Raw genomic sequence first — 16,811 nt, 5'->3', positions numbered from 1 at the left:
GTGAAAATCCAACACAAAAACTGACACACCCAAACCATTACTGCAGGTTTAAATGAAAACTGTGGCCATGGGCCACTTGCAAGACCCAGACTGGAGGGAGAGATCCGTCCCACTACCATCCTACAGATTTCTCCAAAAATAAAAGCCCAAGACAGGTTTTCCTAAACTGACTTGGTCAAATAAGTTAACCCAGTCCACACTTTTATTTTGCATGGTAACCACAGCCGTGGCTGTGATTATAATGCACTCCACCAGGTTCAGATTGCTTCTAAGCCCATTTTAGGGTATACATAATGGCCCTCGCATATGATTTGCCTGACTGTCTCACAACACATATTAAGGGACTATGAGCAACATCAGAATAGATTAATCCCTTGTAAATATTTACTGTTTCAAACTCAAACATTCTCAGCCGTTCTTAGGCATGGTACCCATGTCACGATTCATGACTAAGAACGTTTAAGTTTAAAACGCACGAGTTTACTACGGAATAGTCTGTTCTGATGTTGATTGTTGTCCCTTAACCGGTTCAAGAATGAATCATTTACACCACTTCCTGACCATTTTTTTTTGCACATGCGATATAAATGGTTTCTAAACTGTGACCCTATGCAGTGACGTTTTACAACATCACTACGGGATAGGACCATAGGACCAGGACCGTCCGGAAGTTTAAAGTCTATGGGTGGTCCAGAAGCAGTTAACATGCGTTATCATGTTTTTGGACTGATAAACTAATGTGGCTGTGAAGCTGGATATTTGAGGATTTTCCTATTATTTCACGAGCCATAACTTCTTCTGGTAGACGTGGTTACAGGGGAACTTATTTTCTTAGGGATATGTTGCATTTGTCAGTGGCACCATTTTGTGGTAGAGGAAAACTAACTTTTATTAACTTTTTAGTGAGAAAAAAGAATAAAAAACCCTACAATTCTGCTTTTGGTTTTAGACATTTGATATGCTTTTCATTTGCTGCACAAACTAAGTATTAGCTTTATTCTTTTTGTTAGTACTATTATGTCGATACCACATTGATGTAGTTTAATTTTACGCGTTATTACTTTTTTTGCTCTGTTTGAAAAAAAAAGTTTTTACATCACCATTTCCGAGATTCATAACTTTAGCATACTGCATTTCTGGAAACTTATCTGTATGAGGCTTTTTTTTTTTTGTAGTTTTAATTGGTCCTATTTATGGATACAAATGAGTTTTTAGCACTTTTTATGACACTTAGGCCGGTGTCACACTCAGCGTATGAAAATACGGTCCGTTTTTTTTACAGCCGTAATACGCAGAAATGTTCCCAAAATAGTGATCCGTATGTCATCCGCAGGCAGGGTGTGTCAGCATATTTTAGTAACATAGTAACATAGTTAGTAAGGCCGAAAAAAGACATTTGTCCATCCAGTTCAGCCTATATTCCATCATAATAAATCCCCAGATCTACGTCCTTCTACAGAACCTAATTGTATGATACAATATTGTTCTGCTCCAGGAAGACATCCAGGCCTCTCTTGAACCCCTCGACTGAGTTCGCCATCACCACCTCCTCAGGCAAGCAATTCCAGATTCTCACTGCCCTAACAGTAAAGAATCCTCTTCTATGTTGGTGGAAAAACCTTCTCTCCTCCAGACGCAAAGAATGCCTCCTTGTGCCCGTCACCTTCCTTGGTATAAACAGATCCTCAGCGAGATATTTGTATTGTCCCCTTATATACTTATACATGGTTATTAGATCGCCCCTCAGTCGTCTTTTTTCTAGACTAAATAATCCTAATTTCGCTAATCTATCTGGGTATTGTAGTTCTCCCATCCCCTTTATTAATTTTGTTGCCCTCCTTTGTACTCTCTCTAGTTCCATTATATCCTTCCTGAGCACCGGTGCCCAAAACTGGACACAGTACTCCATGTGCGGTCTAACTAGGGATTTGTACAGAGGCAGTATAATGCTCTCATCATGTGTATCCAGACCTCTTTTAATGCACCCCATGATCCTGTTTGCCTTGGCAGCTGCTGCCTGGCACTGGCTGCTCCAGGTAAGTTTATCATTAACTAGGATCCCCAAGTCCTTCTCCCTGTCAGATTTACCCAGTGGTTTCCCATTCAGTGTGTAATGGTGACATTGATTCCTTCTTCCCATGTGTATAACCTTACATTTATCATTGTTAAACCTCATCTGCCACCTTTCAGCCCAAGTTTCCAACTTATCCAGATCCATCTGTAGCAGAATACTATCTTCTCTTGTATTAACTGCTTTACATAGTTTTGTATCATCTGCAAATATCGATATTTTACTGTGTAAACCTTCTACCAGATCATTAATGAATATGTTGAAGAGAACAGGTCCCAATACTGACCCCTGCGGTACCCCACTGGTCACAGCGACCCAGTTAGAGACTATACCATTTATAACCACCCTCTGCTTTCTATCACTAAGCCAGTTACTAACCCATTTACACACAATTTCCCCCAGACCAAGCATTCTCATTTTGTGTACCAATCTCTTGTGCGGCACGGTATCAAACGCTTTGGAAAAATCGAGATATACCACGTCCAATGACTCACCGTGGTCCAGCCTATAGCTTACCTCTTCATAAAAACTGATTAGATTGGTTTGACAGGAGCGATTTCTCATAAACCCATGCTGATATGGAGTTAAACAGTTATTCTCATTGAGATAATCCAGAATAACATCTCTCAGAAACCCTTCAAATATTTTACCAACAATAGAGGTTAGACTTACTGGCCTATAATTTCCTGGTTCACTTTTAGAGCCCTTTTTGAATATTGGCACCACATTTGCTATGCGCCAATCCTGCGGAACAGACCCTGTCTCTATAGAGTCCCTAAAAATAAGAAATAATGGTTTATCTATTACATTACTTAGTTCTCTTAGTACTCGTGGGTGTATGCCATCCGGACCCGGAGATTTATCTATTTTAATCTTATTTAGCCGGTTTCGCACCTCTTCTTGGGTTAGATTGGTGACCCTTAATATAGGGTTTTCATTGTTTCTTGGGGTTTCACCTAGCATTTCATTTTCCACCGTGAATACCGTGGAGAAGAAGGTGTTTAATATGTTAGCTTTTTCCTCGTCATCTACAACCATTCTTTCCTCACTATTTTTTAAGGGGCCTACATTTTCAGTTTTTATTCTTTTACTATTGATATAGTTGAAGAACAGTTTGGGATTAGTTTTACTCTCCTTAGCAATGTGCTTCTTTGTTTCCTTTTTGGCAGCTTTAATTAGTTTTTTAGATAAAGTATTTTTCTCCCTATAGTTTTTTAGAGCTTCAATGGTGCCATCCTGCTTTAGTAGTGCAAATGCTTTCTTTTTACTGTTAATTGCCTGTCTTACTTCTTTGTTTAGCCACATTGGGTTTTTCCTATTTCTAGTCCTTTTATTCCCACAAGGTATAAACTGCTTACACTGCCTATTTAGGATGTTCTTAAACATTTCCCATTTATTATCTGTATTATTAGTTCTGAGGATATTGTCCCAGTCTACCAGATTAAGGGCATCTCTAAGCTGGTCAAACTTTGCCTTCCTAAAGTTCAGTGTTTTTGTGACTCCCTGACAAGTCCCCCTAGTGAAAGACAGGTGAAACTGTACAATATTGTGGTCGCTATTTCCTAGATGCCCGACCACCTGCAGATTTGTTATTCTGTCAGGTCTATTAGATAGTATTAGGTCTAAAAGTGCTGCTCCTCTGGTTGGATTCTGCACCAATTGTGAAAGATAATTTTTCTTGGTTATTAGCAGAAACCTGTTGCCTTTATGGGTTTCACAGGTTTCTGTTTCCCAGTTAATATCCGGGTAGTTAAAGTCCCCCATAACCAGGACCTCATTATGGGTTGCAGCTTCATCTATCTGCTTTAGAAGTAGACTTTCCATGGTTTCTGTTATATTTGGGGGTTTGTAACAGACCCCAATGAGAATTTTGTTACCATTTTTCCCTCCATGAATTTCGACCCATATGGACTCGACATCCTCATTTCCTTCGCTAATATCCTCCCTTAAAGTGGACTTTAGACAAGACTTTACATAGAGACAAACCCCTCCTCCTCTCCGATTTTTACGATCCTTTCTAAACAGACTGTAACCCTGTAAGTTAACTGCCCAGTCATAGCTTTCATCTAACCATGTCTCGGTTATTCCCACTATGTCAAAGTTACCTGTAGATATTTCTGCTTCTAGTTCTTCCATCTTGTTTGTCAGGCTTCTGGCGTTTGCAAGCATGCAGTTTAGAGGATTTTGTTTTGTTCCAATCTCCTCGCTGTGGATTGTTTTAGAAATGTTCTTACCTCCCTTCTGAGTATGTTTTCCTGGATCTTCTTTGTTCAAGTCTAATGTTTTTCTTCCCGTCCCCTCTTCTTCTAGTTTAACGCCCTCCTGATGAGTGTAGCGAGTCTTCTGGCGAATGTGTGTTTCCCAGGTTTGTTGAGGTGTAGTCCGTCTCTGGCGAGGAGTCCATCGTACAAGTAATTCACACCGTGGTCCAGGAATCCGAATCCTTGTTGTCTGCACCATCGTCTTAGCCAGTTGTTTGCATCAAGGATCCTGTTCCATCTCCTGGTGCCATGCCCGTCTACTGGAAGGATAGAAGAAAAAACTACCTGTGCATCCAGTTCCTTTACTTTCTTCCCCAACTCTTCAAAGTCTTTGCAGATTGTCGGTAGGTCCTTCCTTGCCGTGTCATTGGTGCCAACATGTATCAGAAGAAATGGGTGGACGTCCTTGGAGTTGAAGAGCTTTGGTATCCTATCGGTCACATCCTTGATCATCGCACCTGGAAGGCAGCATACTTCTCTTGCACAGATCATCCTCCGTATGTAATCTGTATGGCATCCGTATTGCGAGATTTTCTCGCAGGTTTGCAAAACGGACATGCAATGGATCCATGGTCTAAAATATTCGTTAAAACATATATACTGTCTATATATATATATATATATATATATATATATATATATATATTTCATACAGCGCTAGATAGCAGAAAAGCCGGTAATTCAATTGCCTGCTTTTCCTATCTCCTTCTCAAACCCGACATGATGTGAGACATGGTTTACATACAGTAAACCATCTCATATCCCTTCTTTTATTACATATTCCTCTTTAGTAATGTAAGAAGTGTCTTGGTGTAAAATTTGGGGGCTCTAGCTAATAAATTAAAGGGTTACATCGCGGAAAAAATTGGCGTGGGCTCCCACGCAATTTTCTCCGCCACAGTGGGAAAGCCAGTGACTGAGGGCAGATATTAATAGCCTGGAGAGGGTCTATGGTTATTGGCCCTCCCCTGGCTAAGAACATCTGCCCCCAGCCACCCCAGAAAAGGCACATCTGGAAGATGCGCCTATTCTGGCACTTGGCCACTCTTTTCTCATTCCCGTGTAGCTGTGGGATATGGAGTAATGAAGTGTTAATGTCACCTTGCTATTGTAAGGTGACATTAAGCCAGATTAATAATGGAGAGGCATCAATTATGACACCTATCCATTATTAATCCAATAGTACGAAAGGGTTAATAAAATACACACACATTATTACAAGGTATTTTAATGAAATAAAGACACAGGGTGTTTTAATATTTTATTATACTCTTAATCCACCTGAAGACCCTTGTCACCTGGAACAAAGTTAAAAAAACAAACAACAATATTCCATACCTTCCGTCATTCAGTCTTGTCCCACGCTGTAAATCCATCTGAAGGGGTTAAATTATTTTACACCCAGGAGCTCTGCTAATGCAGCTGTGCTTGTGGCTGTAAAAACCCGGGAAATGAATGGAATGCAGGGGAATGACCTGTAGTTACCTCGAGTCGCGGTGATGCACCCTCTGCTGGATGTCCTCATATGAACTCGAGCCTGGGAACTTTTCAGAATATTTTCCCACGCTCGAGTTCATATGAGCACATCCAGCAGAGGGCGCATCACTCTGATTCGATGTAACTACAGGTCATTCCCCTGCATTCCATTCATTCCCCGGGTTTTTACAGCCCCGAGCACAGCTGCATTAGCAGAGCTCCTGGGTGTAAAATGATTTAACCCCTTCAGATGGATTTACAGCGTGGGAAAAGACTGAACGACGGAAGGTATGGAATATTGTTGTTGTTTTTTTTACTTTGTTACAGGTGACAAGGGTTTTCAGGTGGATTAAGAGTATAATAAAATATTAAAACACCCTGTGTCTTTATTTCATTAAAATACTTTGTAATAATGAATGTGTGTTTTATTAACCATTTTGTACTATTTAATTAATAATGGATAGGTGACATAATTGACGCCTCTCCATTATTAATCTGGCTTAATGTCACCATAAAATAGCAAGGTGACATTAACCCTTCATTACCCCATATCCCATCACTACACAGGAGTGGGAAGAGAGAGGCTAAGTGCTAGAATAGGCGCATCTTCTAGATGTGCCTTTTCTGGCGTGGCTGGGGGCAGATGTTTTTAGCCAGGGGGGAGGCAATAACCATGGACCCTCTCCATGCTATTAATATCTGCCCTCAGTCACTGGCTTTCCCACTCTGGCGGAGAAAATTGCGCGGGAGCCCACGCCAATTTTTTCCGCGATTTAACCCTTTAATTTAATAGCTAGCGCCCCCAAATTTTCACCAAGACACGTCTTACATTACTAAAGAGGAATATGTAATAAAAGAAGGGATATGAGATGGTTTACTGTATGTAAACCATGTCTCATATCCTGTCGGGTTTGAAAAGGAGATAGGAAAAGCCGGCAATTCAATTGAATCACCGGCTTTTCTGCTATCTAGCGCTGTATGAAATATTAATATATATATATATATATATACCCTTTTATAGCTATTCTATTCTAACCTGTCAGTGTGATTTTACTGTACACCGCACTGAATTGCCGGCTTTTCGCTAGAACACCGCTGCGTATTTCTTGCAAGTCACACTGTTGGTCCGCGTGTAATCCGTATTTTTCTTGCCTCCATAGTCTTTCATTGGCGATTTTGTTGTGCAATATGCTGACTAACGCAGCATGCTGCGATTTTCTACGGCCGTAGAATACCGTATAATACGGATCATTAAAATACGGCAGATAGGAGCTGGGCTATAGAGAATCATTGTACCATGTGCAATCCGTATTTTATGCACCTCTTATACGTCCGTAAAACTCGCTAGTGTGACGCCGGCCTTAGTGGGAGATGGTATGAGCAAAAAAGGTAGTACTTCTTGATTTTTTTCTTTTTAATCAAACTCACCATTTAGTACTTACCATAACACTTTTTTTCTGCAGATTGATACAATATTGAGATTACTACACTATTTTTTTATTTGTTTTATTACTTTTGCTAAGAAAAAAAACAATAAGCAATTTTATTTTTTTTTGTCAGGTTAATTTTCTGAGGCACAAGCTATAGTTTTCACTGTCATCATTTTTGGGTTTATATGACTACTGATCATTTTTATTTTTTTTATTTTTTGCAGTGGGAGTGGAAAAACAATTGTAATTCTAGCCTGTTTTTATTTTCCTTTTAATTTTGTTCTTCATGATGGATTAATAATGAAACAGTTTTGTAGTATGGGTTGTTACGATGACAGAACTACACAATTTCTATAGCTTGCTTTAGGCTATATTCACACTTAGCGGTTTTTACCGCGGAACCGCCGCGATTTTGATGCTGCGGGTCCGCAGCAGTTTCCATAGCGTTTACAGTAACATGTAAACCCTATGGAAACCGCAAACCGCTGTGCACATGCTGCGGGAAAAACCGCGCGGAAACGCAGCGGTTTACAACCCGCAGCATGTCACTTCTTTGTGCAGAATCGCTGCGATTCTGCACCCATAGGAATACATTGAACCGCTTACTTCCCGCATGGGGCTGTGCCCACGTTGCGGGAAGTAAGCGGATAATGTGCGGGTGGTACCCGGGGTGGAGGAGAGGAGACTCTCCTCCAGGCCCTGGGAACCATATTTGGGGTTAAAAAATAAAAAATCTGGTTATACTCACCCTCTGATGTCCGGAGCTCCTGGGCGCTGCACGCGGCCGTCCGGTCAGAGTTGCTGTGCGACCAGGACCTGCGGTGACGTCGCGGTCACATGACCGTGACGTCATGAAGGGTCCTTCTCCCACAGCATGTTTGGAACCGGACCGCCGGGTGCAGCGCCCAGGAGATCCGGACATCAGAGGGTGAGTATAACCAATTTTTATTATTTTTAACATTACTATTGATGCTGCATATTGCTGCATATGCAGCATCAATGGTATAGGCGGAAACCCGCAGCGGAAACCGCGGAACAAACCGCGATAAATCTGCAGGGAGAACCGCAGTTGTTTTGCCCTGCAGATTTATCAAATCCGCTGCGGGAGAACCCGCAGGGACCCGACGCAAGGTGTGAACATAGCCTTATGTTTTAGTACTTTTGCACAAGAATTTTTATTTTTTTGCATTTTATTCTGTGAGCCATGACAATTCAGAGCTTAATGAGGTCTTTCTTCTTGTGTAAGGAGCTGGGGTTTTAACTGCCACCATTTTGGTATACATATGACTTTATGATCATTTTTAATTTCCTTTTAATGTGACGTAAGATGGACAAAAATGACAATTCTGTTGTAGTTTTCTTGTACTGGTTGATACATATATAGTGATACCAGATATATAGTCTTTTTTAGGGCCGTTTTATTAAATTAAACAACTTTTTTACTGAAATTAGTTTTTTTGGGGGGGAAGGGGTAGGGTTTGCTTAAACATTTTTTAAACACTAAAAATATTTACAATACTTATTAGTCCCATAAAATGACTTTAACACTCAAACTCTTGAATTCATTGATAATACACTGCACTACTAATGGAATTCAGTGCATTATCAAGCAGGTGAATGTTGGGGCGCGTGCATATGACCAATTATATAGGACGAGTGCTATCCGTTGTTTTCACTGATAACACTCATGCCCATGATATTCTATGGGGCGATGCACGTGTACAATGGTTTTCCTCTGACCGAGTGTCGGATCAAAATGTAACGGCAATGCAAGACTATGGGTCCGTGAAAAAAATTGGACCGCACTCGGATGACACACAAGTACTGTCCACTTTTCACAGACTGACAGAATGTTGAGGGTGAAGAAACATTTTTTTTCTCTCCACTTCCGAGAAAAACTGATGTCATACTAATCAAATTCTGATCAGAATAATCAGACCATTTTTCTAGGACGAAGAGAAAACAATTGTGTGCACCTACCCCCTAGAATGATAGACTACGCTATATGGCAGACCTGGGGGACATTGTTTGGCCTCCATTTGCTACAGCAATCATCGGCACCAGTTGATCACACTGCAGGGAGGCAATGGAGTGACAAAGGGAGCAAAATGTAAAGCCTGACAGTGCTCAATTCTCTCTGATATATTTTTGTTGGCAGGTGGGATTCAACATTGTTAGTTAAGCGACAGTCCCAAGTTAATGGTCCTAACTGGAAAGTAGGACGATTATAAATACGTGAAAAGCCGGTAAGGTGACGGGGTGGGTTTGACACACTACATTACACTACTATGGACACCATCATTTTATGTATTACTAATATGTTTTCTCATCCAATAGAATATAGAATTCTACTTTTCAGAAATCTATCATTTGTCACTACAGATGTGGGCAGGTTGTGCTCAGATATCTATCTATCTATCTATCTATCTATCCCACCCCACATCTATCCCACATCTATCCCATATCTATCTATCGATCTATCTATCTATCTATCTATCTATCTATCTATCTATCTATCTATCTATCTATCTATCCATCTATCCCATATCTATCTATCTATCCCACCCCACATCTATCCCACATCTATCCCATATCTATCTATCTATCTATCTATCTATCTATCTATCTATCTATCTATCTATCTATCTATCTATCTATCTATCTATCTATCTATCTATCTATCCCACAGCTATCTCTCTCTCTCTCTATCTATCCCATATCTATCTATGGGATAGGGAAACTAGACTTTGCCATCCACTGGATGGGAATCGGGTGAAAGGATTCTTGGAACACTCCTGCAAAACATAAGCTATAAGTGTATGGTGACAAGTTGCAGACTTTCTGTGACTGTCGCATGCACTTGCTGCAGAAAAAACACCGTTCAGATGTCCACATTTTCAGTGACAGAAAATTCTGCATCACATCTATTTCTTGTGAACATTCCCTACAAGTACCATGTAAGTAAATTAAGCCAATGCACTTTATTAGCTTTCGTTACAGGCAGTTTAACCTGTTCTTTTGTAAATATTTAAAAACTAAAGATTTAAGTCATAGTTAAAACATTTACTATTTCAGTCAAAGCGAAACTTTGCTTTTGTCGTTTCTGTACTTTTATACAATTCCCTTATTGATCATAAAGTAAAATATAAGGAACAAATGTTTTCTCTGTGTGTGGGAATATTTTATAATCTTTTAAGTCTTCTAGTTTAAAAATAACCCAGATTTCCCTACATTTTCTACATCTCATCAGCACATTGGACTGTCGGGCACACATGGCACAAAGCTCAGCATTTTACTGCACACCATAACAGAAAAAAAGCCTATAAAGACCTCCAAATATTCTGAATGTGGATATTATGAACAATGACTTATTTGTTCAGACAGAAATGGAAATAAAATTCTAGATATAATGGAAGTAGTGAATGACATTAAATAAGTCTTAAATTTGCTTTACAATTATTTTTCAACATCTCAAGTGCCAAGAAATACTTATGACACCAGAGCACTAAATTGTGGTAGTAATAGAACAGCCTGTACACCTCCAGCTGGCTCTCTTCTCTCTGTCTTCGGACACACCAAGGCCAATGTCAGTGCATGCACTCACCTGTGCTTTCTGCTGTTGCTGTCAGATGATGTGGAGCAGGGTGTATACAGTCTCTTGTGTCCTTGCTGATGTATTATGTGTGCTGCATGTGTGCTACTTATAAGAACATCAGGGCCACAGTGAGGAGGGCATGCAGGGGGAGGCACTATGATGGGGCGGAGGCGAAGAAGGTGTGCTGCACCCCTCTAAAAAAAAACGTTTCTAGAACTTCTTTTACCAAATTTATTACGTAGAACTCTTTTTAACTATGCAGTGTAGTTTCGTATTGTATAATGCATTATATCACATGTAATATGCATACATAACATTGTGACCTGACCTCATGTCTGGATATAATTACTGTGCTACAGATATAATGCAGTAGGCAAGGACTCTCTGCCCTGTTTTGTATGGATGCAGCATTATATCATTCTATAAAGCACACATATGGGAATATTTTTGTTGCAGTTAAAAGAACTTGCTTTGTGTTTGGAGTGTCATAATGAGCGGCGGACAAACCAGTAATGTGTTCAGTGTAAATACAGTTCACACATACAGTATGTACCATATTACATAAAATGGAACAGGTCATTAGGTTTTCTTAAAGGGAACCTGTCACCCCGTTTTTTGAGATTGAGCTATAAATACTGTTAAATAGGGCCTGCGCTGTGTGTTCCTATAGTGTATGTAGTGTACCCCGATTCCCTATGTATGCTGAGAAATAACTTACCAAAGTCGCCGTTTTCACCTGTCAATCAGGCTGGTCAGGTCGGGAGGGCGTGGTGACATCGGTGGGGGCGGCCATCTGCCTGGGGCCGCGCGTGCGCAGATCGAGTGCTCTGCTGCACGGGGCTTCAGGAAAATGGCCGCGGGATGCCGCGCGTGCGCATTAGAGATCGCGGCGGCCATTTTCCCAAAGCCGAGTTTGCATCTCGGCTTTGGGAAAATGGCCGCCGCGATCTCTAATGCGCACGCGCGGCATCCCGCGGCCATTTTCCTGAAGCCCCGTGCAGCAGAGCACTCGATCTGCGCACGCGCGGCCCCAGGAAGATGGCCGCCCCCACCGATGCAAGGGATTACAGCGCAGATCGCGCGCTGTGTCTTCACCACTACGCCACTACGCCACCAACGTAAAGCTGAGGAAGAACCAGCGATGTCACCACGCCCTCCCGACCTGACCAGCCTGATTGACAGGCGAAAACGGCGACTTTGGTAAGTTATTTCTCAGCATACATGGGGAATCGGGGTACACTACATACACTATAGGAACACACCGCGCAGGCCCTATTTAACAGTATTTATAGCTGAATCTCAAAAAACGGGGTGACAGGTTCCCTTTAATATAAAGTAACATAGTAACATAGTTAGTAAGGCCGAAAAAAGACATTTGTCCATCCAGTTCCGCCTATATTCCATCATAATAAATCCCCAGATCTACGTCCTTTTACAGAACCTAATAATTGTATGATACAATATTGTTCTGCTCCAGGAAGACATCCAGGCCTCTCTTGAACCCCTCGACTGAGTTCGCCATCACCACCTCCTCAGGCAAGCAATTCCAGATTCTCACTGCCCTAACAGTAAAGAATCCTCTTCTATGTTGGTGGAAAAACCTTCTCTCCTCCAGACGCAAAGAATGCCCCCTTGTGCCCGTCACCTTCCTTGGTATAAACAGATCCTCAGCGAGATATTTGTATTGTCCCCTTATATACTTATACATGGTTATTAGATCGCCCCTCAGTCGTCTTTTTTCTAGACTAAATAATCCTAATTTCGCTAATCTATCTGGGTATTGTAGTTCTCCCATCCCCTTTATTAATTTTGTTGCCCTCCTTTGTACTCTCTCTAGTTCCATTATATCCTTCCTGAGCACCGGTGCCCAAAACTGGACACAGTACTCCATGTGCGGTCTAACTAGGGATTTGTACAGAGGCAGTATAATGCTCTCATCATGTGTATCCAGACCTCTTTTAATGCACCCCATGATCCTGTTTGCCTTGGCAGCTGCTGCCTGGCACTGGCTGCTCCAGGTAAGTTTATCATTAACTAGGATCCCCAAGTCCTTCTCCCTGTCAGATTTACCCAGTGGTTTCCCGTTCAGTGTGTAATGGTGATATTGATTCCCTCTTCCCATGTGTATAACCTTACATTTATCATTGTTAAACCTCATCTGCCACCTTTCAGCCCAAGTTTCCAACTTATCCAGATCCATCTGTAGCAGAATACTATCTTCTCTTGTATTAACTGCTTTACATAGTTTTGTATCATCTGCAAATATCGATATTTTACTGTGTAAACCTTCTACCAGATCATTAATGAATATGTTGAAGAGAACAGGTCCCAATACTGACCCCTGCGGTACCCCACTGGTCACAGCGACCCAGTTAGAGACTATACCATTTATAACCACCCTCTGCTTTCTATCACTAAGCCAGTTACTAACCCATTTACACACATTTTCCCCCAGACCAAGCATTCTCATTTTGTGTACCAACCTCTTGTGCGGCACGGTATCAAACGCTTTGGAAAAATCGAGATATACCACGTCCAATGACTCACCGTGGTCCAGTCTATAGCTTACCTCTTCATAAAAACTGATTAGATTGGTTTGACAGGAGTGATTTCTCATAAACCCATGCTGATATGGAGTTAAACAGTTATTCTCATTGAGATAATCCAGAATAACATCCCTCAGAAACCCTTCAAATATTTTACCAACAATAGAGGTTAGACTTACTGGCCTATAATTTCCAGGTTCACTTTTAGAGCCCTTTTTGAATATTGGCACCACATTTGCTATGCGCCAGTCCTGCGGAACAGACCCTGTCGCTATAGAGTCACTAAAAATAAGAAATAATGGTTTATCTATTACATTACTTAGTTCTCTTAGTACTCGTGGGTGTATGCCATCCGGACCCGGAGATTTATCTATTTTAATCTTATTTAGCCGGTTTCGCACCTCTTTTTGGGTTAGATTGGTGACCCTTAATATAGGGTTTTCATTGTTTCTTGGGATTTCACCTAGCATTTCATTTTCCACCGTGAATACCGTGGAGAAGAAGGTGTTTAATATGTTAGCTTTTTCCTCGTCATCTACAACCATTCTTTCCTCACTATTTTTTAAGGGGCCTACATTTTCAGTTTTTATTCTTTTACTATTGATATAGTTGAAGAACAGTTTGGGATTAGTTTTACTCTCCTTAGCAATGTGCTTCTCTGTTTCCTTCTTGGCAGCTTTAATTAGTTTTTTAGATAAAGTATTTTTCTCCCTATAGTTTTTTAGAGCTTCAATGGTGCCATCCTGCTTTAGTAGTGCAAATGCTTTCTTTTTACTGTTAATTGCCTGTCTTACTTCTTTGTTTAGCCACATTGGGTTTTTCCTATTTCTAGTCCTTTTATTCCCACAAGGTATAAACCGCTTACACTGCCTATTTAGGATGTTCTTAAACATTTCCCATTTATTATCTGTATTCTTATTTCTGAGGACATTGTCCCAGTCTACCAGATTAAGGGCATCTCTAAGCTGTTCAAACTTTGCCTTCCTAAAGTTCAATGTTTTTGTGACTCCCTGACAAGTCCCCCTAGTGAAAGACAGGTGAAACTGCACAATATTGTGGTCGCTATTTCCTAAATGCCCAACCACCTGCAGATTTGTTATTCTGTCAGGTCTATTAGATAGTATTAGGTCTAAAAGTGCTGCTCCTCTGGTTGGATTCTGCACCAATTGTGACAGATAATTTTTCTTGGTTATTAGCAGAAACCTGTTGCCTTTATGGGTTTCACAGGTTTCTGTTTCCCAGTTAATATCCGGGTAGTTAAAGTCCCCCATAACCAGGACCTCATTATGGGTTGCAGCTTCATCTATCTGCTTTAGAAGTAGACTTTCCATGCTTTCTGTTATATTTGGGGGTTTGTAACAGACCCCAATGAGAATTTTGTTACCATTTTTCCCTCCATGAATTTCAACCCATATGGACTCGACATCTTCATTCCCTTCGCTAATATCCTCCCTGCAGCCATCTTTACGGCCTGTTGTATAGCATCCTAGGAATATGTATATGAATCTCCAATCCCCTTTGCACAGTCCCAAAGTACCTTTTATAATGGCCCCATACTCCGCAGTCCAGCCAGATCAATATCTCTGGTCTTGATCAGATGCCTCCTCTCTGGTTGCAAACACCATCTTCCTTACGTGCTTCATGAGGATGTCGCATCCTACGTCATTCACACAGTGTAACCCAATCTTGCTCCTGTGCAGGTGTACTCCTATCCACTCTGTCGAGAGCAGGGCAAAGTTCTGTAATGCGTGTCGATGCATGTGCATTGCAGCAGTTTACTCTGTCCTCAGCAGAGCAGAGAAAAGAGTGCCTGCACAGGAGTGTCATGGGTGACACTGTGTGAATGACATAGGAATCATCATTCACATGAAGCAGGGAAGCTGGACAGCGTTTGCGAATAGAGAGGAGGTGCTGAGTTGAGTGATTGATATATAGCAAATTGAGGATCAACAAAAGAGGCAGCCAACTGCACTGCTGATCTAGTAGGATAGAGGCATAACACATCTGGGCCTTCTTATTCTAGTCAGCTGGTTTTTGTTGTGGGTGAGAGGCAGAGAGCCTTCCCACGTTCCATAGAGTTGGGCTAGTAGGTTAGAGGCCTAACACATCTGGGCATTCCTTTTCTTGTCAGCTGATCTAACCAGTGAGAGGCAGAGAGCCTTCCCGCTACACCTTGACAAGCTTGCTCTGACTTGCCACATGTGGCCTGTAGACAAGGTCCAGGCACACTAAAGGGGCATTTGCAGAATAAAGGTGAGCTGTCTGAAGAATAAGTTGAAGCCATGGCAACTTGCTCAGTGTGCAGTCAGGGCCCCCAATGGGATTCAGAACAGCTATGCAGAGTGTAAAAGACAAAGAGGGAAAGGAAGCAGAGAAGGATGCGGGACCAATATTGAAAAAGGCTAACATGCCAGAGTGTGGATGTTTGGATGTACAAAAAAAGGCACAGACAAGGGAGGAAAAAATAGTGTCTGAGAAAGTGCAGCAGTCCGGAAGTAAGTTGTATTATGAATGTTTTGATGCTCAAAAGTCTGACTATGACTGACACATTACTGCTACCGTCATACCTTTGTATAACCAGAGACCCAGACAAGACAGATAAACTTGTAAACACTGTGGTCAAACAAACCCAGACTGGAGAAACACTCGTATGACCTTTGCTGCAACCCAACCTAAGTGAATTGCACTGAATCCTGTTCAGACAAGATCACATGTAGTGACATAAGAAGCTGACACAGGAGTGTGGGTAGTGGGGACATTGACTTTTTGGGAGAAAGCTGACAGTAATCCTTTTGGGAAGGAAGTTGTAGATCAGCATGTCACCCCAACCGATCATGCAGTTACCTCCACCACCAGACCCATTACCAGAGAACCAACCACATCAGGACAAAGAAGAGTGTGTAGGGTAACAGAGATACAGGAGTATTATCCCTGGAGGCCCTCTGACTAGCTAGCTACGCTAAAACAGTTGCCTGACCCTGAGAACCAACCTTTCCCATTTTTCAGACAAATAAAGACAATACAACGGATGTATAAGTGCACCTGGGCAGACCTAGAGAGTTTGGTGAGTGTGCAAAGGCAGGTGATGTACTAGGATGCATAATTAAGACTTTTACAGATGTGACAAAGGAGACTAAGCAGACCAATCTTCCACCTCCTTTACCTTCAGACTAGGAAACTGGCAACCCAGTGACAAATGTGTGCCCTGTTCTTGTCCCCTCTGGACCTGGTCCTGCCTTGATGACCACCATAACAATGCCGGGAGGGAAAGAGGCAGAATTTTTGATTGACACTGGGGCAGCCACCACTGTGGTACACAAAGACTTGACATTACCAGACATGATTATGAACGAGACTGGAATGTGTAGGGGTAGAGGGACAAGTGACTGAAGCCCCTATGACTAAACAAATAAGACTAAAATTACGAGATAG

At 41.5% G+C, this 16,811-nt stretch overlaps 1 protein-coding gene across 2 annotated transcripts in view; it reads right to left on the bottom strand.

Moving 5' to 3' along the window:
- Positions 1-15,001, bottom strand: part of COCH (cochlin) — a 90,852-nt gene extending 75,851 nt beyond the window's left edge. The window contains exon 1 of one of the 2 annotated variants that reach the window (XM_069730285.1): positions 14,917-15,001. The gene's annotated coding sequence lies outside the window, so the exon portion shown is untranslated. Of the gene's footprint in view, positions 1-10,842; positions 10,939-14,916 lie in introns of those variants that run through there. The other variant, XM_069730276.1, reaches the window with a different exon arrangement.
- Between the last annotated feature and the right edge of the window lie 1,810 nt (positions 15,002-16,811).

This window comes from Ranitomeya imitator, chromosome 1, assembly GCF_032444005.1.
Source record: "Ranitomeya imitator isolate aRanImi1 chromosome 1, aRanImi1.pri, whole genome shotgun sequence".
NCBI lineage: Eukaryota > Metazoa > Chordata > Amphibia > Anura > Dendrobatidae > Ranitomeya > Ranitomeya imitator.
Note: the sequence above shows the minus strand (reverse complement) of the source record. Positions and strands in the feature narration are given on the sequence as shown.